The sequence below is a fragment of the Vipera berus genome (assembly GCF_964194415.1).
Source record: "Vipera berus genome assembly, chromosome: 6".
Taxonomy (NCBI): Eukaryota; Metazoa; Chordata; class Lepidosauria; order Squamata; family Viperidae; genus Vipera; species Vipera berus.
In genome coordinates, this window is record NC_138208.1 from 81,345,943 (window position 1) to 81,370,817 (window position 24,875).

Below are 24,875 nucleotides of genomic sequence, written 5' to 3' on the forward strand. Positions count from 1 at the left end.
CACTGGAGAACAGCTTGAAGACTAAAGAGTTCTTCCTTGTAGCATTCCCAGTTCTGTTTTCTTTAAGGTTCTGGTGAAGGATGAATTTTTCTGAAGGCTGGTAAGCTATTTCCTATCCTCTTTAACCCCATTAAAAATCCTTCTTAGTTCCTTATATAAGGCGAGCCGTGTTTTAAACATCGAGTTGTTTTAAATTGTCTCAGTTTTGCATTAAACAAGAGGAAAGAGCATCGTTTGATTTCTTCTTTAGCTTTAGTTTATTTTATGTTGTTGTTGTTCGGATTGCTCATCGCTGCAAGGATTGCATTGCAAAAAATGTTGCTGTGTGGTTGAAAAAAAATAGCAATTGCTAGTCGGAGGATAGGTCCGGAGGGTGAATGTAGATGATGAATTAAATCAAAATTGAAGTAGCGTAAACAAAAGCCATCTTAGAAATAGTACTTACTCTGTGTTTCATGTGTAGTAATTACCATCTGGCCGTTTCTTCCCATCCGGATTAGTAGACAGATAAAGTATTAAAGCATTGGTTAACGACCACAGAAATTAGAAATTGTTAGTTTGACACTTTGTGTAGATGGTCAACCTACTGTACTACACTGAAGTAGCAAAACAGAGATGGCAATAACCTTGAAAGAACAGTGCCTTATTTTTATTACAAAGATAATAAAGAACAACATTCATTCTAGGGATGTCCCTGGAGAGGATTTGACCATTATTCAAGGGGGGTTGGGGGGAAGGGAAACAATGACAGTATGTGGCATCCATTATTAATAAATATACAGAATTGATACAGTAGTAGAATCTGAAGACAGTTTGAAAGATCTTTCATTGTCTCTTACTCACCAAATGCATATTTTTTTTACTGCAGTTATATCAGAGGCTCTTGTTTAAATGCTTTACTATTTCCAGTGAGGCTTAATCCCCAACCCTACTTTTTAAAAAGTATGTGCCAATTGCTAGACTCATTTCCTAAAATGTTGTTTTTTGATTGATAGTTGGCTGACAGTTCTGATAGCCTGTCTCTAGAAATTGCAATATATTTATATAAAATAACTTTAAAAATTCTTAAGGGTAATTATATAAACAAAATAGCACACAGCATGTGAAACTTGAAGGTACACTTCTATTTGAACCAATTTAGCAGTCAATTTGAAGCTCCTATTCTTTGGTAAACCGTTCCTTTTCCCTGTTCCTTATAAACAGACCCTGTTTCCTGAAATGGAGAAACATATCACTTCTTAAAACCCTAATCCTTTCCTGTGAAACAGCTTTTAATTCTATTGCCGGAGCAGTTGGACATATAAAATATAAAATCCTTTCCATGCCAAAATTGTTTTTATGATAACATTATTTTCATGTAAACATCACTTGTAATATTTTGAATTTTGTTTTACCATACAACAGGGTGTCAGCATACGTTACATTAAGGATAAATACAGTTTTTTCCCCCTACATCTTATTCAACCTGTTGCAATTCCTATAGCAAATAAGCTATAAGAGTTCATTGGTATCCAAAAAATGATACCATGGCAAAGAGAATTCAACTGTGGCTTGAATCCATAGTTGATCAGGTGAATTTTATACTGCGATATTAACTTGGTTTCAGAAACAGAGCAATTCTTTGCTATTCTTTGATTTATTTTGTATTAGGAATTTAGAATTGCAAATTTTTGTCCTTTAAAAATAATTGAAAATGCTTATTGGTGATGTACGGGGGCTTCTTCCTTAAAAGCACTGATGTTCACTCTGCAGCTGTTTGGAGACAATTCTTACGTTTCTTGGAATATATTAAAATGTTCTTCTTTCGATCTTAGCATTATCCTTACGTAGACTTTATGTTTCTCAAAACCTCTAAAATATTGTTGGTGTCGTAATTATTTAAACCATTCTAATTCCATTTTATCTTAATTATTTCCATTAAACAGTTTAATGTCTGCTTGATGAAAAATGAGAACGGAACACAAGGCATTATTTATTCTTGATAGTCTGTAGCCCTCTAGATGTTACTGAACCACAGTTACCAGGGGTCTTAAGTCAGCATATCCAGTGCTGAGAGACTGATGCTGAGAATGATAAATTCAGTAACTTCTGAGGATTCACAAGAATCCTGCCTCTGTTCCTTTTTCAGCGACTTGTATCAATCTAATACAGCTTTAGCAGTAGCTTAGCTAAAATGGGAAAGTATGTGATACCAGAAGGAGATAGATGAGATAGAGCACGGGGGTCAAACTCGCCACGTCACGTGACGTGTCACGACGTACCACGACTCTTTTTTGCATTGCCGGCAGTTTGACACCCCCTGAAAGAGAAATACTATTGTAGTAATGAGAATTCTTGTGCTGGTCTGTATCCACATTGTTAAATTATTATATATAACGCCACTTAAGAGAAGAACAGGATGATTTTTTAAAAAAAAACAAAACCATGAGATAAATTGATGAATTTTTAGAAACATATCATCTGAATTCTTACGATGAATCTGTGTAGTAAGTCTAGGGACTTTCATGGGATTTTTTATCCAGGTATTACATGAACTGATTGTTGCTTTAGCTTAGTACACTTTAGTTTTCTAATAAAGACAAAGGTATTGGAAAGAACTTTGTGGCTTTTTCCATGGTTCTCCTGCACATCACAGTTATACGAATGCTTTTTTCATTATTATTATTTTTTTGAAATGTTACATGTGACCTTAGAGCAAGAACAATGCTTCTAGAAGCTACTATTTGCTGTATGTATGCTACTACAAAGGTCTGTAATAGCTTGTAGTCTCCCATGAAGAGAAGGACTAGGGGAGACGTGACAGCAGTGTTCCAATATCTCAGGGGCTGCCACAAAGAAGAGGGAGCCAAGCTATTCTCCAAAGCACCTGAAGGCAGGACAAGAAGCAACGGATGGAAACTAATCAAGGAGAGAAGCAACCTAGAACTAAGGACAGTCAGAACAATTAATCAGTGGAACAATCTGCCTCCGAAAGCGGTGAATGCTCCAACACTGGAAGTTTTTAAGAAGAGACTGGACAGCCATTTGTCTGAAATGGTATAGGGTTTCCTGCCTGAGCAGGGGGTTGGACTAGATGACCTTCAAGGTCCCTTCCAACTTTATTATTCTTGTTACTATTATTGTTATTATTATATTTTTAAGATCAGCCAAGGTCAGCTAAGTGTAGCTACATGCTGATATACCAAGATTGAATTTGAATGAATCTCGGTGTGATCACAGCAATGCAAAAAAAAAAAAAAAGTTGGATTGAAACACCTCTGCTATAAATGGTGCTTAGCTGAGAGGGGGAAAAAGGGGGAAGTTTGCTAGCTACTTGTTAATTCCAAGAGCAGCTACGGCTTACATTGTCACTAAGGCTACAATTAGAACTAAAGTAACGATTCAGATTTTAGTCTGAAGGTTCTCTGCATGATAATAAAAAAAATGAATTGCATGAAAAACAGGCACGAGAGACTAAACATAATCTGTGCATGTACCAAAGCTCAAAATGATTCAATTTTATTTAGTTCAAACTGAATCAAAATGGATATTTTACATTTGCTTTCAAAACGTCTCTTTCTGTGTTTTTTAGTCTACATAACTGAAATTACAGTAATTCTTGTTCACAATTACAACGGTAATGAAAAAGTAACTTTGGGACCACTCCTTATGTTTACAGCCTTTGCAGGTCTATAAAGCAAAAGAAAGCTGAATAAGATCATAACAGTCGTGGTTTACTTAGCAACCACTTTGCTGAACAACTGAGTTGCTGGTCCCAGTTGTCACTAAACGAGGACTGCCTGTACACCTTTTATTGACGAACCCTAGACTTTAGATTGGAGTTGTAAAGATTTTTCTATTAGATTTTTTTTTGAGATTCCAGGAGCTTTGCTGTTCATAAAATGTGGTTCAGAGGCATTCCTGAATCCTGGGGTGCAAGCTATAATGTAGTTACTAAGCTTGTCTAGTCCCTAAAGGTTAAAGTGACCCTTTTTGTCCCCTGTGTAGGCAAAGCTGTGTTTAGAGTTGTTATTTATGAATTGGATTATGGTTGAAGGGGAATCTGTGTTAAGCTTTAACTCTTTCACGTGGAAGGGAAGCTCAGACCAGCCCTTTCTGCCTGTTCTCTTCCAGAGACTTCAGATTATAAATCATGCCATCATTTTTCATTAACTCCAGTGGATAGGGGACGGTGGCCATGTCAAGAAGGCATCAAGATGGGGAAGGATAAGTCAGAAAAAGATCCCCAAAGCCATAGCTTCCTTGCTCAAGGGTTGTGTGCTTGAAATATCCGTAGATGAGGTGACCGTTGCCCAGTTCTGATTAATTTTCATGCAATTTATTCTACAGTTGAGAAATAAGTCTTTTCAATGGACTACCCTGTTTTGTTTTTTGTGTTTTAGTTGAGAAACCGCTGGCACTGATTTCAAGACGGTTAACTGCCAAAAATTCTTGGTACTTCCTCTGCTAACTTCGACGCCCCCTTGTCTGGTGTGGGAATTAAAAAAAACAACCAACCAGGATGGTTTTGATACAAAAACTGCTGACATAAGTCAGTGTTCTCAACCACACATACTTTCCCTTTCACGTAAACTTGCAAAATAATAAGTAAGGATGATCAGAAGCATTTGGTAAATTACGAATACTTTGAAAAGGATTGGTTTATTAAAGTCGACGATAGACATCTTAACTAGAAAGAAAGCAGCTTCAAACGAGGAAACTTTTAAGAGATTTATCTTGGATCTGAAAGAAGCTTAAATGAAGTGTTGAAATCTAGAACTGCTTCGTCATTTTTGAATATGTATTAGGGTGATGCAAAAAACATTTACTGCTGGCTAAACAAAATGACACATCGGAGATCTGTAGCTTGGGCATGCAGGGTTTTGTTTTTTGTTTTTGTCTAAAAATCATTGCTCTACCATTGAATAGAATGGTAGAGTCTGTATTCCAAACAATAGTCAGAGCTCAAAAAAAACCCAGTTTGATTTAATAAAAATTATTTATAGTCAGTATATTTATATTCTAGGGAAATAATAATTTGCCCTGTCAAAATCAAAAAATGCACATCATGGGCAGTATTTGAAAGGCGTTGGGATTTTTACAGCCTTGTTCTAGGAATAGATTTAGATTTTCAACATCAAAAAGAAAAACCATTTGTGACCCTAAAAGGGAAGATTTAAAATGATAGTATTTTTTTTTCTAAAGTGACTGTTTTAGATTTTTTTGTAGGCGTATTATGTATGTGATCAGTGGGCATATGTGTGTGACTTAGTCAAGTGGTAAAGGAAAAATGAGTAATGCAACATATGGTTCGATGACATTAAATTTCAAGCGTTACATGCAAGTTACTCATAATTTGGAATTCAGAGCAAGAAAAAATTCCACCAAAAATATACTAGTATTCCGTTTCTGGCTTTGTTTTTTAAACTTAGTTTGGCCAGATTGGTCTAGTGTTAAGGCACCGAGATAAAAAGCAGGAGACCATGAGTTCAAGTCCTAGCCTTAGACATGAAAATCAGCTGGGTGACTTTGGGCTAATCACCAAGAGACTATGAGTTCAAGTCTCGCTTTAGCCACGAAAGCCAGTTGGGTGACTTTAGGCCATTCACTCTGTCATTGCAATCCACCTCACAAGGTTGTTGTTGTGGGGAAAATAGGAGAAGGAAGGAGTATTGTGTTTGTTCGCTGCCTTGAGTTATTTGCAAAAATAATGAAGGTGGGATATAAATACATTTTTAAAAAAAAAATATGATAATGGGTAGTACAAGAAAAGCCAAGAATCACCAAACCTTCAGACATTGTAAATTGCCTTCATCAGTATAGTATTTTAAGGATATTTTTTGCCAAGGAGACCCTTTCTTTGAGAACCTTTGCAAACAGATGTTGGCTTTTGCATTTCTTAATGCATGTTTGTATTGACACTTTAGAATTTTGGTATTGGGGAAGATGCCTAAGAACATCATCCCTAGCTAAGAAATTTTTTTTTAAAAAATGAATAATTGAGCAAATCTGCCAAGAGTCAACATACAAGGCACAAATGATCGGACTATAATTATCTTATTTTGTAAATATTACGTTAAGGCCTAGTTCTCTTAAGAAGACTATAAAACTGAGCAACCTGACGCCTCGGGAAACCTGAAGGGGCAGATTAAGATGGGAAAGGTTATGTAGTTATGTCCTGGGTGTCAGTTTGGTCAATGAATAGTATGCATGTTCTAGTTATATTTGTACAGATGTAGGGATTCGTGCATATCTGAAATATTAAACCACAGTAGAGCTAAGACACTTCAGATACCCAAAACGAAACAGAATATTGTGATTTATTGCCTAACATTATTGATACAAACAGTACAGAAATTTCTTTCTCTTTCATCTGTGGGGAAATAATTGTTGAGTTAATGTATTGTTATTTTCAAAGTTTTGCCAGGGGACTAAGAGCCTGTATTTCATTTAAGCTGGCAAAGTCTCAGCACTGTAGTATTCTGCACTTAGCTTGCAAACCTGATTAGATATTGTAAATGTGAAACAAACCAAATGCTGTGGTTTCAGCTGAAGGATTCCATAAAAATGAACAATAGCATGTTCCCTAAATTCTTTCAGAAATGCAACTTTTATTTAGCTTTCTCTGACAAATGTATAATTTGAAACAACCAAGTGCTAGTTTAGAGTGATTCCAGACCATTTGCAATGCATCTTCTCTGTCAGTTTCTCAACCTTGGCAACGTGAAATTAAGTGGACTACAACTCCCAGAATTCCCTAGCTAGCATGGGAGTTGAAGTCCATACACTTGGGAGTTGAAATCCACAATTCTGGGACTTCAGACTATTGTTCTGTACTAACAATGCTATTTATACTTTTACATAGTTTCTAGATATGAAAGAGGGAAGAAACCATATGTTTTTTTTAAAAATTATCATTTTAGTAATATGGATGATTCATATCAAATCCATATGTGTTTCTATCACTTTTTCTACAGAAATAAATGATGTGCTGTGAGAAGGATAATATCTCCTTTTGTGAAAGCTAATATAAGGGTAATTTAATTTGATTGGATAAATGATACATATCACATATGATTTTACCCTGTGTTGACCCATCCCATCTAAATGTCTCATAGGCTAGTTTCTTGCTATGGAAAAATATAAGTAGCTATACTTCTGCATGTTGAAGACACTTCACTCAGGAAAATGTTATCCAAGGGTTCCTGGTGTCCTGATATGTGCGTCAGCCATGTACGCTTATAAATTAAAAGATTTCTTGTGTTCTTTTCTAAATCATGCTTTCCTCTTTGAATATTGACATCAATAACAGGTTCTTGAGATATTTCAAATTACTGTATAGCCAGTGTTTGCACACTCTGTGTATATGTTTTTGTGTGTACACACACTTTCTATCAAGAATATTAAGTGTTCAAATATCTTAGCTGCATTTAATTTAGATTTTAAAAATATGAAAAATGTAACAATTAGGCATGAAGACATTAATTGTAATTACTTGTATGTCCTTTTGAGAATCATTACTACTGTTTCTTTGTATAGTGTCATATCTTGAATAATATTAATATTCTAATTTAAAATGTCTTATTCTGATCCACCTACGTTTGCTTACTTAGTCTTAAAATATCCACTTCAATATGTTTTGTGTCTGTAGAAGTATTTCATTAATTCCTCACACAGTGTTAAGCTTTGCTTTATATTTTATGAAGCCATAAACTCAGAGATGAATGTCAGCGAACAGAAAAGTTTCAGTAAAGGCAAAAAGACAAAAAAAGAGATAGCTCATTTAATTTGGATAATAGAACAAGGAAATTTTTTTAAAAAACCATACCTTTGTTTTATTGTCCTTTTATTTTATGGATCATACCAAAATATAGACCATTTCAAAGTCTAAAGAATGCCAGAATATAAGCCTTATCGTCTGATAAACCTTTTGTATTGTCAGAACCAGATCTGAGGGGAAAAACCCTCAAAATAGGAAATGAGACAAGGATCTGTTTTAAGAAGCTTCTGAAAGAGAGATTCAACTTAGAATGAAGGAGAAGTTTATTGACAATGAGAACAACTAATTAGTGGAGTAGCTTAGCTCCAGAAGTTGTGGGTATTCCACATTTGTCCAGAACGGTATAGGTCTCCTGCTCAAGTAAGATATTAGACTAGTAGACCTAGAAAATCCCTTTTCAGTCTGTTATTTAGTATTCTATATCCTGTTTCATAAATACAGAAGCTATAAGAATGACAAATTCATAGATGTGATGATAGATGGAAATGGAATAGTCTGAATTCTAAAGAATTTAGCTGAAAGTAAATAAAACTTTAGAAGAGTGCGTTATGAAAGTAAACATGAAAAGTGAAAATTCTGGTTTCATATTAAACATTAGGAAGATAAAGATAATGTCACCGGTTTTCACTTGATGGGGAGGAAGAAATAATAAATGGTGTTTTCTCTCTCTCTGAAGAGACCGTTGGAAGAAGTAGAAAGGCAACCTCATGAAGGATAAGGACAATTTAATGATAACAAATTTCACAATAGCTCAGGCATCATTTTGGTTGCTAAAGATGGACATTGAGAAAGAAAGGAGGTTGAAGCTTTCTAGTTATGGATCTGCGGATGGGGGCTCCATGGACTGGAGAAAGAATCAACTAGTCCAGTGGTGGCAAGCCTATGGCACGCGTGCCAAAGGCAACACTCAGAGCCCTCTCTGTGAGCACGTGTGCTGTTGCCCCAACCCTGCCTCCCCCCCATGGCCCCCTCCTCCCCAGCAGCCCCCTGGAGGAGAGTTGCCCCCGGGCACGGCCCGCATGGAGCAGCACAGCCAAGGACATGGCAGCCGGGCAGCGGGGACAAGACTCCACCCTCGCGCCCTGTCATGCGCAGATGATGCCGTGGGGCACGGGTGGAGGGTGTAGCTGCCAAGACACTGCTGGGCTGCCATGGTGATCTGCAGTGGGCCGTGGAGGGGGCGTGTGGTCCTCTGAGGGAGGGGGGGCGGAGCGGGGGTGGTTTTGGGGCACTCGGTCTCTAAAAGGTTCGCCATCACTGACCTAGTCACTCCTAGTCCAGATAAAAACAGACTCCACTTTTGATAATCTGCATACAACAACAGCCATGGTTCGTTGAGTTCCAGTTGTACTTTTGCAAGTGTCGTGCTTATTTCTGGGTCCTGAGAAAGTAGAGCCCCATATCTTCAATATTAACCAGCAGACCATAAATGGCTTTCAAAGAGATAGGTGGAACATTAGGCCCAAGCCTAGTACAAGTTTCAAATTGGAGCAGCAATAAACAACCATGAACTGGAGCATCAGCAGCAACCTCTGCTATTCCATACTTACATCTGGATTTGGGCAGGGAGAAATCTATCCCTGGATATTGACTCCAACTGGGTTTTGAGATCTTTGAAGTGAGGTTGGAGGAATGGGAACCATGGAGAGATTATTTGGAGGTATTATTTTAGCTCACCTGTGGAGCAGATTGATAGCAATAGCACTTTGACTTACATACCGCTCCCTAGTGCTTTACAGCCCTCTCTAAGCAGTTTACAGAGTCAGCATCTTGCCCCACAACAATCTGGGACCTCATTTTACTGACCTCGGAAGAATGGAAGGCCAAGTCAACCTTGAGCTAATCCGAAATGAACTCCTGGAATGAGCAGTGAGTCAGCCTGCAATGCTGCACTCTAACCATTCCCACACCAAAGCAGGGATAGTCGTTAAGGGAGAGCCACTTCAGGAATAGAATGAGTTGCATTATATTTTTAATGCTTTCTGAGATGTGTGTGCTCAGGGGATTCTACAGTAATGCCACTAGTAGAGATAGGTTGGATTAATTACAAGTAGTCCTTGACTTGCAACAGTTCATTTAGTGACCAAGTTACAGGGGCATTGGAAAAAAGAGAGTTACAACCGCTTTTCGCTCTTGCGACCTTCACAGCATCCCCACAGTCACATGATCAAAAGTCAGCCACTTGACAACTGCCTCACGTTTGTGACGGTGGCAGTGTCCGAGGGTCATCTGATCAATCACCTCTTGTGACCTTCCGATAAGCGAAAATCAATGGGGAAACCAGATTCATTTAACAAACAACCGGGTTACTAACTTAACAACTGTTGTGATGCACTGAACAATTGTGGCAAGAAAGGTTGTAAAATGGGGCAAAACTCACTTAACAACTGAGCAACAGAAACTTGGGGCTCAGTTGTGGTCAGTCAAGGACTACTTGTACAAATAGAGAGAAGGATGCTAGTATAGGGATGAGCCTGTTCCCCTTTGGTTGGTTATTCTCTGGTCCAGATGAACTGTGAAATTCAGGTGTGCTCTGTGGCCTGCTGTTCCTAGCCGCAGGGGTAGGCAACCTTGGCTCTTTTATGACTCGTGGACTTCAACTCCCAGAATTCCTGAGCCAGCTGTGCTGGCTCAGGAATTCTGGGAGTTGAAGTCCACGAGTCATAAAGGAGCCAAGGTTGCCTACCCCTGCCCTAGTGCATAATCTTATCCGTGCTAACATCACCCAGTTGTCTTTTCCTGTCACTCTATTATACGGTGAGGCACTGAAATTTCTGAAACTATGCCTGGCCATAGTAATGGACTAGATCAGGACAGCCTAACTGAAGTTCAGTCCAGAGAAGACGAAGTGCTGATAGTGGATAAAGTCTCTGCACAGAAAAATGAGATCCAACCTATTCTAGGATAAAGGCTCAGGTTTGAGAACACTTGTAGATCTATTGATGCTAGAGGGATTAAGGGCCTCTATGGAGCAGAGCATCTACTATAATCTTAGGTTAATTAGAGATAGACTTGCAACAGTAATCAGTATCCTGATAATTATTGCAGTGCAGTATGTTATGTATGAGGCTCCCCTTGAAGACAGTCCAGAAATTTCAATTAGTGCAAACCACTATGGAACTGGGTGAGATGAACGCTTCCTGGTGGTTATTTTTGAACTTTGCTGATTCCCAGTTTGTTTATATTCCCAGCTGAAGGTGCCGAACTTCTCCTGTAAGTCTTTCACAACTTAAAACCATAAAAGCTGACCTCTTCCTATATATTCATACTCATACTAACTCTAAGATTATCTTCAGAGGACTTCCTCTAGGTACCATCCCTGGCTACCTAGGAGCAGACATTTATCAGTGGTTGCCCCCAATACATTTACAGGAGACAATCTGTACAACCAATCACAAATAACTTTCTTAGGTTTGAGAATAAATTACAATGAAGGAGCCACAACCTATTAAGCATTAGAATAGAATAGAGCTGGAAGGGACCTTGGAGGTCTTCTAGTCCAGCCCCCTGCTCAAGCAGGAGGACCTATAGCATCTCAGACAAGTGACTGTCTAGCCTCTTCTTAAAAATCTCCAGGGATGGAGCACCCACGATTTCTGGAGGCAAGCTGTTCCACTGATTAATTGTCCTAACTGTCCAGAAGTTTCTCCTTAATTCCAGGTTGCTTCTCTCTTTGATCAGTTTCCAACCGTTGTTTCTTGTCCTGCCCTCTGGTACTTTGGTGCATAATGTGACCCCCTCTTCTTTGTGGCAGCCCCTCAAATACTGGAATACTGCTATCATGTCTCCCCTATTTCTTCTTTTCTTTAGACTTGCCAAACCCAAGTCCTGTAGCCATTCTTTGTATGTTTTAGTCTCCAGGCCTTTAGTCATCTTAGTTGCTCTTCTCTGAATTTTCTCCAAACTCTCAACATCTTTTTTGTGATATGGTGACCAAAACTGTCTGCAGTATTCCAGGTGTGGTCTTAGTAGGGTTTTATAAAGTGGTATTAATACTTCACGTGATCTTGATTCTATGCCCCTGTTTATACAACCCAGGATTGTATTAGCTTTTTTGGCTGCTGCTGCACACTGCTGGCTCATAGTCAAGTGATTGTCCACTAGGACTCCAAGGTCCCTCTCACAATTGCTGTTTTCAAGCCAGGTCTCACCCAATCTGTATTTGTACCTTTGATTTTTCCTGCATAAGTGTAAAACTTTGCTTTTCTCCACATTGAAATTTTGTTGAATAGGGCCCATTGTTCAAGTTTGTCAAGATCTTTTTGGATCCTGAGTCTTGTCTTCTGAGGTGTTGGCTACTCCTGCCAGTTTGGTATCATCTGCAAGTTTGATGAGTTCCCCTTCAATTCCCACATTTAAGTCATTGATGAATATATATATATATATATATATATATATATATATATATATATATATATATATATATATATATATATATATATATATATATATATATATATATATATATATATATATATATATATATATATATATATATATATATATATATATATATATATATATATATATCTCCTTGGTTTTTCGGGTTTTTCCCCGCGTAGAACTAGAGGTGTGGGCGCAACGTTTCAACGGAATCCCATCCGTCATCATCAGGCTTTAGCTTCCTTCTTCTGGGAGAAGCATGTGGCTGTTAGTTCCTCTTTTTTAAACTGCCAGAGGGGGTGTGTTCTGTGGAGGTGTGCTCTGATTGGGTAGGGGACCAAGTGTGTTCTGATTGGGTGGGAGTGTGTTTTGAATGGTGGGTGTGTTCTGATTGGGTGGGGGGGTGTTCTGAGTGGATGGGCTGGTCTCAGCTGCCAGCTCCAGAACTGAGCTGGTGAGTTGTGCTGCTTTTGTTCGGCTTCGTGTTTGTGGTGGTGTCATGTTTTTATAGTGGGTGTCAGTTTGCTTATTGTGTGGTTTGGAGGGGTTTAAAGTGGCTGATGTTGCAGCTGTAGTTAGGTTTCTGTTTTGTGGTTGTGTGTCTTTATCGTTGTGGGTTCGGATTTGCTTTTTGAATGGTTGTGTGGTGGTGATGTCATGTGATGTTATCATGAGTTTGGGTCTGGTATCATTCTTGGTGGTTGGGCCTCGTCTGTCAATCAAGGCGGGTTTCCAAATGGCTGGTAGACGAGAGGTATCATCTCGTGTATTCATGCTGTGGGGGCGTTTTTCTATCTCAATGGCTTCTCTGATTATTCTGTTGTTAAAATGTTCAATTTTGGCGATAGTTTTGGTTTTTTTTAAAATCAATTTCATGTCCCGTGGCTTCAAAGTGTTGGACCAGGGATGAAGTTTGTTCTCCCTTTCTGAGTGAGTTTTTGTGCTCTTCAATGCGTGCACTTATTCTTCTGTTGGTCTGTCCGATGTATGTGGTGGGGCAGGTGGTGCATGGGATTTCGTATACTCCTTGGTTTTCTAACCCAATTATGTCCTTGGGGTTTCTTAGGATGGTGGATATTTTTCTGTCTGTGTAGAATGCTGTTTTGATGTTGTGTTTTTGGAGGACCTTGCTGATTCTGTCTGTGGTCCCTTTTAAGTATGGGAGGAGGGCTTTGCCACATGCTTCTCCCAGAAGAAGGAAGCTAAAGCCTGATGATGACGGATGGGATTCCGTCGAAACGTTGCGCCCACACCTCTAGTTCTACGCGGGGAAAAACCCGAAAAACCAAGGATCCACATACAGGCACCCGCGAAAACCTCAGAAAACATATATATATATATATATATATATATATATATATATATATATATATATATATATATATATATATATATATATATATATATATATATATATATATATATATATATATATATATATATATATATATATATATATATATATATATATATATATATATATATATATATATGTAAAGGTAAAGGTAAAGGTTCCCCCGCACATGCGTGCTAGTCGTTTCCGACTCTAGGGGCCGGTGCTCATCTCCGTTTCAAAGCCGAAGAGCCAGCGCTTGTCCGAGGACATCTCCGTGGTCATGTGGCCGGCATGACTAGACGCCAAAGGCGCACGGAACGCTGTTACCTTCCCACCGTAGTGGTCCCTATTTTTCTACTTGCATTTTTACGTGCTTTCGAACTGCTAGGTTGGCAGAAGCTGGGACGAGTAACAGGCGCTCACTCTGTTACGCGGCACTCGGGATTCGACCCGCCAAACTGCCGACCTTCCGATCGACAAGCTCAGCGTCCTAACCCACTGAGCCACCGCGTCCCTATATATATATATATATATATATATAATATATTGAAGAGTACTTTTTAGTGAGTTTAAAAAGCATCTAGAAGCTTTTTTACTGAAGGTCTGTTTGCCAATGTATTTCTTAAGATCAAAATCAAAAATAGCCATTTAAGTTTCTTGCTCTCATTTGTTTTATTTTTGCTTCATAGAAAATCAGTTAAGTTAGAAAATATTTGACTAATCATCTCCACTGAATATTCTTTCTTTCTCAAGGAAAGGAGTACATGTATTGCTTTTCTATCTCATTTTTTTCCACCTGAAATCCATTGATTTCAAGAGAGTCCAGTTGTGTTAATAGTCCTTTTTCTGTCTGGATCTCATTATTTTTATGGATCTTTGCCCCGTTGACATTCTTACCTTTCATACATTTCCCCACAAGTCAACTATTCATGTAAATACTTGACTAGTTAAAATGTATTCCATGTTATTTTCCTTATATCCCCAAACAGAGTGAAGAAAGTAAGATAGAATAATATATCCAGGAGAAAAAAATGGTTGCTAACAGTCATAATTCCTAGCTCAGGGCTGAGGGAAAAAGAATGTTAAATATCTTAATAAAAATTATGGAGATGTTGCTGGAACATAAAATTCAATCAGTTTCAATTTATAGTAACGTCCAAACCATTGAAAATAATAAAAGCTTAGTAATATTGGGTTGACATTTTGAAATTCACTGATCTACGGTACGTGGACTCTCACAAAGCATTAAATTTTTATTACATTTCTATTTTGTTGTCTTGGAGGCTAACATAAGATTTGTCATATGGGTGATACACATATTTTTCTTTATTTTACATATGTCAGTTTGAAGTTTAGCTGCTGCTGTGGAGAACAATATGTGTGAAAAGCTGTACAGTATCTTTTCATTGGTTATTTACTTCAGCAGTGCAGAATTAAATAGAAATTCTCAAGAGCTTTATGTACCGTAAACTATTTGCACGGATCAATTTGGGCACAAAATCTTTTAAGAATGAAAAAAACACTACTTGATTAAATGGATCTGTTTCTAGTATGTTAAAATCTTTATCAGTATGTGAATTAGCCACAAGATGTTAGGTGATGTCTTGCAGAATATAATGTGTTAGGGTTTGTTTTCCCCACAAGCACCTGTTTTACAAATCTGTATAGCACGGATGTCAAATTCCTCACGTGACCTGTCACGACATATCGTGACTTTTTGCATTGCCAGCAATGGGGTGGGCGTGGCTTTGGTATGATGAAAGTGGCCCGTGGGTCGGCAGTTTGACACTCCTGCTGTATAGGAAAAAATGTTTGAAAAAAGTACTTACCTGGCAGGGGATAAATCATAATCATTGTAGCAGATTGCTCCAAATACGAATGCAGAGTTAAATATACTACCACTTGCTGGCTTCTGCATCACTTAAATTAGAGAGCTCATTTTTTGAGCAGGCAAGTGCTTGTCAATTAGCATTCTTAACTTTCCACAATACTTTTTACCGGTCTACTTTAGAGACCGTCCTCTCACACTGTATTGCGGTTTGGTATGCTGGCCTGACAGCTGCGGATAGGAAGATATTACAGAGGGTGGTGAGCACAGCACAAAACATCGTGGGCTGTCCCCTGACTCCACTGGATGACCTCAACAGGGCTCGCTGCTTCGGAAGAGTGAGGAAAATTCTCAGGGACGACTCACACCCTGGTTGGTACCTCTTTACTCTCCTACCGTCGGGTAGGAGATACAGGAGTATAGCCAGCCGTACCAACAGGCTGAAGAACAGCTTCTATCCACGGGCTGTCAGGCTCCTGAATGGGAAATAACTTTATGTATGACTGACTTGTGAGGCTGGTGTGTTGTGTGCAATTAGCTCACATGGTGTAACAAGATGGTGGGTTTGTTGTCACTGTGAGTTGGGGGGGGCACGAAGGGAAGCTCAGCCAATCTCAATGTATACATGGTTGTACTTTGACAAGAAAGGTTCATTCATTCATTCTTCACTTAACAAGTTTTTAGTTATAAAATGTACACATACATCCTTTCTTAGCCTCAGGGCTGTAAATGCTTGTCCGATTAAAGTGGCCTTGTATTACCCTTGAAATATATCTTGAAAAGAAACAATTTGTGGAACCTCGGGAGGCAACTTACTCCAGAGTTAGAGGATAATAACTGAAAGTGCTTTTTTCTCCTAATATATGTCTACATCTTTTTAAAAACACTTTCTCATATGTAAATAAATTAGTATAGATTTTCACTTAACCTGAGAATATGCGGCCTGTGACTAACATGCTGTTATTGATGTAGGATGAATTAATATAAATATTTTCAAGTAATTTACAAACTTGAAGGGGTGCGGTTAGTGGTTAAATACACTGAGCTTGTCAGCTAAAGCTGACAGCCTGGGGTCAAGACCCAAGTGCCATGCAACGGGCTTGCCCCAGCTCCTGCCCATCTAGCAGTTTGAAAGCTTGCAAATGCAAGTAGATAAATAGGTACCACTTTGGTGGGAAGGTAACAGCATTCCATGCGCCTTTGGTGTGTAGCCATGTTGGCCACATGACCATAGAAGCATCTTTGGACAATGCTGGCTCCTTTGGCTAAGAAACAGAGATGAGCACTGCGCCTGTTCTGTTCCAGCCTATGACAGGCCCTGTTTGAATGTCAGGGACAACCCCTTTTTATAGTCAACAGGCTGGAAAAACCCAACCAAATTTATTTACAAAGAAATCAAAAGTTCAAACAAGAGCTAAACCAAAAGTTCAAACAAGAGTTAAACAGGAATAACAGACCAGGACTCTAGCAGAAGATCTTCAAACGGTTGCCTTCAGCAACAGCACCTCCCACACCTTCCCCTTTTATCAGCAGTCCCAAGGCGTGACTTCTCATTGCCTTCTTCTCCTCTCACCGAGTTGCCTCATTGCCTTTCTCTGTTCTGCTCTGCTGGATTGCCTCCTGCTCCTAGCGTCCCTGAATAGATCCAGCTGTGAATCATCTTCATCCAATACCTCGCGCTCACACGACTGAGTCTGATGAGGAACATGACGGGAGGGGCCAGGCTGAAAGTCCTGCAGTGCATCAGAGCCTCCCTCTGACACCAAAGGCTCTCCAAACCCTTCCTCCTCTTCAGAATCATCAGACTCAGCTGCCGGTATCACAGGCTGACGCTGAATCACAACAGCGCCCTAGAGCCAGACAGGACTGAACAAGGGAAACTTTTACCTTCAATTTACAAACCTATTTTTATCAAGCATCTATTAAAGGGATATAACAATGCATTTCATTTTCCTACATGGAATCTGGAAAGTTAGTCTGCTTTTATTTCACACTGATTGATTACATTATATTGTCTGGAATACATTTTATTTCTTCAATGTTTCTTAGCCTGTGAGACAGACAATAACAATTCTGAAATCGTGACTTTCTCAGGTATAAAAACAAGGAAAGAACTAACACTAGTTTTAACTCATAAAATCTATAATTATTGTAGCCATGTAAGTTGTGATTTAATATGTGAGAAAACAGACTCATAATGTGGTCCACAAAGCTATTATTTTTTCACAACTTCTCAAAATTTCTGAATTCTTTTTTGTTAAAGATTTTATTATCTGTTCTCCCACACACACACCAAAATGGATACCTGTCCTTGCATTTTGATGGAAGTCAGTAGGAAAATAGCTAAAAAAACTAATTAATTATATTTGTTCTGAGTATATTTAAAATTATTATTTTAATCATTGCTTAAGAATTTGGAAATCATCCTGTGGTTTATGGAGATAGTTTATGTCCCTCCTGTTGTCATTTAAATTGGAGACACTTATGCTTCCGTTCATTGTGCTCTACATAGAGCAAAGGAATTAGTTCATACTCTTTCAGTGAAATGATTTGTATAACTGATGTGTTCTCTTTTACAAGCTTACATCAATTATCATCCCATCGTCTTTGCTGAAATCTGACCATGTGTGTGCCAGCCCCGCTACCCCCCCACCCCCCCAGGCCAAAAAAATCTTGTTAGGAATATAAATGGAAATGTTTTCTACTCCACTAGCTTGCTGAACACCAAGGCAAAAATTATAAACCATAATAAAAACTAGTAATGGTATTGCTTTGTTTACTAGCAGATGAGGATACTAAGAATTCTGGAAGGCCAAACGGATCACCAGAGTGTTTGCCATATGTTCTTCTGCTAAGTGCTGATTGTAAAACCCATGATAATTTGAGATAATTTGTGCTTCCAATGAGAATTCAAGGTTGATTTTTTTGATAGTCCATTTATTTGTTTCTCTGGCTGTCTACAGTATTCTTCACAGTCTTCTTCAACACCAAAGTTCAAAAGCATAAATAATCTTCTCATCCTGCTTCTTCAAAGTCCAACTTTCGCTTCCATGGAATGACATAAGAGAAGAACCATTGTCTGCATGATTCTGGTCTTTGTAGGTACTGGAGAGACACATCACAATTTCTGAATATCTTTTCCAAGATCTTCATTGCCTCTCTATTGAGTGTTAGTTTGCAATGTATTTCTTCACTGCTTGTTCTGGTTGATCCTAAAAGGCAGAAGCTGCCCACCACCTTAGTGTTTTCATTTTCAGTTTTAAGACTGGTTGTTGTTCCTGTGCTCATGAGCTTAATCTTCGTTATATTTAACCTTATTCCCACTGTTTTCACTGTGTCTCATGATTTTTATTAATATAGATTGCAGATTATCTGCATTTTCAACTTTCATAGTCATCTGAATTGCATAGAGCAGGTTTTGTATGTTTTTTTCCTACATTTTTAAAGCCACAGTCATCATTTCCCAATTCAGCCTCCATTAATGTATATTCAGCATATATGTTGAATAAATACTTTCTTTGCTGACCTGGAGCCAATCTATTTCACCATGTTCCATCTGTGCTGTGGCTTCCTGCCTTGTGTATAAGCCTACTATTTTTTTATTTATTTGGGCTTAGCATGTTATGTCAACATGGCACATGGATTAAAAAAGGACTGGAAACCATAATCCTCCATAATATCCTCAGAAATTGTAATGTTTCTTTCAATATATATGTTAGGATTCCTTAAGAGACAAGCAATTGTAGCTTTTGAGATGTATATTTTAAAATATTTCGCTTATTCAAATACTTCCTTATGCATAGGTATTGATGTTGATAGACCTTTCTCATTGTCCTTTACTTCTGCTGAATATATTGTTAAATATTTAAAATACATTCTCAAGAACATCATGCAAATTGGCTGACAGGTTTAACTTTATAACTAGCTGGGAGTTCTTAAACATGCAGAATGTCTGACATATTAAAAACTGTCCTAAATCTGTGTACTTCAAGACAATCACTTCCCTAATCTTAATGATCTCTAAATGATTGCATCCTCTGGACATGAATTAAAAGGAATCAGTAAGTTAATGGGTTCCCATGTATATGTAGATAGACCCAAGTGTTAAAAATTGGTTGCTGGAAACCATTTTTACACTTCGTATTACTCCTGGGATATAAATGCTGAGAGAACTGCAGATCTGAAATGTTCTTTAACTAAATTCACAAATTCTTTAACTTGTGTCTTTTATAAGTTATTAACCGTTAGGAGGGATGCGGTGGCTCAGTGGGTTAGGACGCTGAGCTTGTCGATCAGAAGGTCGGCAGTTTGGCGGGTCAAATCCCGAGTGCCGCGTAACAGAGTGAGCGCCTGTTACTCGTCCCAGCTTCTGCCAACCTAGCAGTTCGAAAGCACGTAAAAATGCAAGTAGAAAAATAGGGACCACTACGGTGGGAAGGTAACAGCATTCTGTGCGCCTTTGGCGTCTAGTCATGCCAGCCACATGACCACGGAGACGTCCTCGGACAAGCGCTGACTCTTCGGCTTTGAAACGGAGATGAGCCCCTAGAGTTAGAAACGACTAGCACACATGTGTGGGAGAACCTTTACCTTTACCTAACCATTAGGAGATATCTGTATGCATATGGTATTTGGTGTCAGTCACATTTTGGTTTCCTCTTTTGAAGACATCATTTTTTCTGTTTGGCATCCTGAGCTGTCTGAATGAAAGCTTACTATTTCCGTTGCTCATACTTGATAATAGAAGCCTTTCATAAGCCACAGGTGGGGGATGCTGTCTTCCATCTGGTTATTATTATGTTGTTATCTGCTTTCCAATTTAAATCTAACTGAAAGTAGTAGTTTTGTATCCATTGTGGATAAACAGATGTAGCAGTCTCATTTTGTGTAATATTACCGGTAATTGTTTTACTAAATCACCATCCTTTCCCCTACGCTGGCTCAGGAATTCTGGGAGTTGAAGTCCATGAGTCATAAAAGAGCCAAGGTTGCCTACCCCTGCATACTCAGCACCTTTATCCTTGCTCAATATTAGTTTATACAGATGTTATGTCCAAATTGAGGGCTTTGAATATTCTCAGTGAATTTAGGGTATTGTTTTCTGGTCTGAGAACTTGGATTTCGGTGTCCGCAAATGATTTAGAAATTCCCAGGCAGGCTAAATCTGTTTTTTTAATTTGCCTGCAGAATACTGTTGTTAAAAATTAAGCTACCTAAACTTTATCTTTCAGAGTTTTAAATTTACTATGAAGTATCTCAACAGGCTGTTTCCCTTGAGTAAATAAGTTAACTTAAGCTAAATCAATGGTGAATTACTAACCTTCGTAGATGAAAGGTCTTAGATCTTATCAAGAGTTTGCATCAAGCTGTGGGAGCAGGCAAATGTGGATTTCAAATCCTGATATTTAAAGCTAAAATCGCTACCTTTGTATGAGAATTCAATGACTTTGAAGTTCGTGGTGATGCTCTTTTATTACCTAAGAAATATTCCGATTATGAAGCCTGATCGTCAGCTCTGTTTCAGAAAAGTCTTTTCCATTTTCCAACAGATGTAATTGAAAAAAACTTCACATCTTCAGATAATATGAAAAATTCTGAAGTGGCATTTCAGGGGGAATATTAAACTTGTACAGCTGCAGATTTCATATAGATATAAATACATCTATTACATTTTCCAGAGTATTTTAGTAATTTTCTCGTTGCATCATGTGTCATTGATGCTCATGTATCTCATTACAAAAGAAGAATTAGGACAGAAAACAAAAAGAGCAAGGAAATATTCCCTCCCCCCCCCTCTCTCTCTCTCACACACACACACACATACACACACACACACACACACACACAAACACAATTAACTCATATTTATGACGGTTGCAGTGTCCTGGGGTCATGTGATCACCTTTTGTGACCTTCTGAGAAGTGAAGTTAAAGGGGAAGCCAGATTTAGTTAACAACCGTGTTAATAACAACAGCAGTGATTCACTTAACAATTGTGGCAAGAAAGGTCACAAAATGGGATAAAACCCACTTAACAGTTGTCTGACTTAGCAACAGAAATGTTGAGCTCAATTGTGGTTGTATCTCGAGGACTACCTGTAGTTGGGTAGGAAAATATAAAATGTGAACAATATTGCAGGATAAAATGCAATGGTGTTCCAGTATTACCCTGTTTGTTTAATGAAGAACAAACTCGATAATGTAAAAACCCAGTATGCTCTTGAGTTGGGAACAAGCTGAAACAAGCAAATAGCAAAGCATTAAAGAATGAACACGAATGTTTCCAAGATATTGCAGAAATATATCAGATGGGCATTTTTGTGGTGTCAGTGATTTGTATCTTCTACATCAGGGTTCTTCAAACTTGGCCCTTTTATGACTTGTGGACTTCAACTCCCAGAATTCCTTAGCCAGTGAAGAATAAAGTGGGGGGGGGAATCAAAGGGACCAGAGAAGCCCCATTGTAACCTTATTGATAAAGGAAGGTCATGGAATACATGTCCGGGTTCCAAAACTCTGCAACCTAATGCACCGCCCATTGCAACGAAACCTGTATACTTTGAATTTGTGAGACTCTTGATTATGAGCTTGCATAAGAACCTTGGCAGGAATAGAGCACAACCGGTTCTGGGCCTGTGTGTGTGTGTGAGTTGGGTGGGCATATATATTTGTTTAATAATAACAAATAAACATATTCACCTGTCCAAACTGGCCCAGAATATTTCATCAGAGATGGCACAGAGTCTGGGCATGTAGATTCAAGAACTAGGTTTATGGGTTTTTTCCTGCCAAATAGACACCAGTTTAATAGCTACCTGTGTAGCTGCAGATATGCTGTTCTATGATATTAATAAAGATTTGATTGGATGTAGCTGCAGAAATGTTGGGTTCCAACCTCTTGTGTAAAATGTAATATTGAATTCCTTGGTCTCGTAACTAAAAAAAATGCTTTTAAGAGATTTATGATGCAAGCTGTGGGTTGATTTCTGGTGAAGGTCTGTCTCAGCCAGCTGTGCCCACTTCTGAAGGCTTTGTTGATGGAGAGGGCTACTTACATATTGATTTGACAAAGATGAGCCTGCATGGCAATGAAGTTACCTTAGAGGATTCTGAATTTCTGATCTTAGTTTTTAGATTGGCTGCTGCCAAATACCATTATATTGACTTTTTTTTTTAAAGTAAAATATACCTCTGCTTTCATCTGTCTCCAGGGCTTTTTAATTCTGCATGATAAAGATAACACGAGTTTGTTAAAGCAAATCTGTTTTGCTCCAAGATGAAACCCTAAGTAGGTTACATACTGACAGCTTTCACATAATTAAAAGGATATAAAGAAACAAGAGAATAAAATGTTTACTACCCAAGAGAGGGCAATTAAAACCGGTTTTAAATTCCAGACAGGTAGATTTAATTACGGTAACCTGCAAGAAAACCTTCAGGAATTCTTAAGTTGTGCAAGAGATGAGAGAATCAGGTTGCAGGACAGCAGTCAAAACAATTTGCCCAGCAGAGCTTTTCAAGTATTATTTTTCCTGGGAAGCTTCAGGGAAATCTTTGCATTAATACCATTCTAAGAGATAGAGTTGCAGAGTTGACATAACATAAATGCATTCAAACTAAATGAGGAGTGGTAATTGCTAATCAGTGAAACAATAGCCTCACAGTAGTTGCATACTCATTCTCCCCCCCCCCCTCCATTCATCAGAGGCACCAATTAAACTTTGCGGGTCCAGAAATGCACATAGATAATACTGGTTTCCCTAAGACTCATTTCATGTGCAAAACATGAACGTTTTATCTCCAGGACTTGGATATACACTAAACCTTGTGTATGCTCATCCACATGCATGCTTAACAAACTCTCAGATTAGTTATGGGCACTGATTGTTTTCTGCAAGTTGGCAAAGTACAGGTTGCTTTCTCTGATGTGCAGCATTGTGTACAGCTTTAGAGCCAAACGTTGTTTCACCCGTTTGGCTAGGGTGGCATTATCCCACTGCAAAAGTTTTGCCAGTTGACAATAGGCCTTTGAAAATGGCAGCATTATTAAATCATCTCAGGCAGCCTGCACTAAACAATAAAAATTAAAACACAGGGGAAGCTCTTGCAGCGGGGAACTTAGTTATTATTTATACTATTCCCACCATGAATATTATTTCAGTTTTCTTGGATATATCTTCGATGCGCCTCGCTCTCTCGGTCTTAAAATATGCCTGGATATGTTTGGATATGTTTCGTTTAAAGTGCTGTCAGATACTAATGTTCCCTATGAGAAGTTCACCACCATCGTTTTGGCAGAAAATTATGTATATTGAAGGTTGTTGCATCACTTGAAGCTTTTTGCCTTTTCACTTCCTCCTCCCCCCTCCCCGTTTGCAAACTTTGGGAAGTTTTAAAAAAACAAAACAGCAGGCATAAAGAGAGTGGGACTAAATACATGTTTGCTACAAGACATTTGGTCCTTACCAGAAGAACTAAATGTAATAAGCAGAAGTGAAATGATAAACAATTAATTAGTGATTAATGGATTTTTTGATCAGAGGTGGGGGAAAAACTTTTTGTAGACTGGAAACGTTATATGGGCTTTTTGCTGAAAAATTAAAATATGATGAATTGAAGATTTAAAAAGGTGTTGATGAAATGAGGAGCTAAAAGGATTGTATACTTTCTAAGAGGAAAGAGGGATTATAGGATAGTAATTATCTCTTGGAAGAGTGGTCGAAAGACATTACATTTCATTTTTTTGCATTTTTTATTTATTTTTTAGATTTGCCTTTTACTTTATGCAAAAAGCCCAATAAACATAAATTTAAAAGAAATGGCAAAATGGCAGACAATTAATAATTAAAGCAACAATCACAAGTATTCCTCTCAATTTTAAGGCATTTGCAAATAAGGACATTTCATAGATAATGTAATATTAATCTTCCTTAAGCAGAAATAAGCACCACCCCCCATCCAGTCTCAAAAGACAGTTCCTATCCTTCCATTTCCCCGCTATCGGTACTGATGAAGCTTCTTGGGTGAGAAGTGAAATGTTTTCTTCTTCCTCCTCAAGGAAAAAAAACCAGCCCAGTTGTCTTTTTAAAAAAAGCACCTTTGAGACAGTCTAATCCAGTGATGGCGAACCTTTTAGAGAGCGAGTGCCCAAACTGCAACCCAAAACCCACTTATGTATCGTCGGGTGCCGGTTGGGCGTGGCCCACTTGGTGGGCGTGGCTGCAGTGGTAACGGCAGACTGGGTGGGACTAAAAAGTTCAATCAATCAATTACAACTTTGCAAGATCTTTTTTTCCCATGAGAAGTTGAAACTGATTGATTGAACTTTTATTTTTGCACACGGTGGCGGAAAGCGAAAAGGTTTTATAAAACCCAGCTGAAGGCCTACTAGGACTGGGGCAATGGCGCCCGTGCCCACAGAGAGGGCTCTGCATGCCACCTGTGGCACACGTGCCATAGGTTCGCCACCACGGGTCTAATCTGTATCAACATGCAATGGGGAATTGAACCGTCTTGAAGAATAGGTGACAAACCAGAATATAAATAGAATGTTTGTTCGTGCCATTTCA

General features: G+C 38.5%; 1 protein-coding gene across 10 annotated transcripts in view; it reads left to right on the forward strand.

Moving 5' to 3' along the window:
- PLEKHA5 (pleckstrin homology domain containing A5) overlaps window positions 1-24,875 on the forward strand; it is a 201,445-nt gene that overhangs the window by 74,514 nt on the left and 102,056 nt on the right. The gene's annotated exons all lie outside the window — the stretch shown is intronic.